Raw genomic sequence first — 588 nt, forward strand, 5'->3', positions numbered from 1 at the left:
GGAAACCCTTTATATCCTCTCTTTCTTTCTTTTTTAGAGACAGGGTCTTGCTCTGTCACCCAGGCTGGAGTGCAGTGGCGTGATCATAGCTCACTGCAGCCTTGAACTCTAGGCTCAAGTGATCCTCCTGCCTCAGATTATGGGTGTGAGCTGCTTCACCAAGCCCTGTTCCTTCTCTTACTAGAAAATCAATAATAACATATTTTGGTCATTATAAATCAATGCTTGAGGTTTCTCCCCTTTTAACTCTTTCAATCTCTGTAACGGAGACAGTGACATTTGTTACTGGAGTATTACTCTCATCTTCCAGCCACCCCCACATGTCCCCACATGTGTGCTGGCTTGTAGAAAGCTTTCCCTGGAGGGTCATTAGAAACCACCGATGAGTGCCAAAGGAATCCCAGTTTTTGCTCTGTGACCTCCCTTCAGTGAGCTCCTTCCACCCATCCATGCCCACACGATTCAGCCCAGCCAACATGTCCCTTTCCCTACTCTCTGGTGACTTCCTTCTCTTCATCACTTAAATATTCCAGCAAATGTCCCCATTGCATGATTATCTCCACGCCACCAAGTCTCAAGTCTGGCTTT

At 46.6% G+C, this 588-nt stretch overlaps 1 pseudogene; it reads right to left on the bottom strand.

Annotated features, from left to right (window-relative positions):
* LOC105825997 overlaps nucleotides 1-110 on the bottom strand; it is a 6,081-nt pseudogene extending 5,971 nt beyond the window's left edge.
* Between the last annotated feature and the right edge of the window lie 478 nt (nucleotides 111-588).

The sequence above is a fragment of the Propithecus coquereli genome, unplaced genomic scaffold (genome assembly GCF_000956105.1).
Source record: "Propithecus coquereli isolate 6110/MARCELLA unplaced genomic scaffold, Pcoq_1.0 Scaffold84, whole genome shotgun sequence".
Taxonomy (NCBI): Eukaryota; Metazoa; Chordata; class Mammalia; order Primates; family Indriidae; genus Propithecus; species Propithecus coquereli.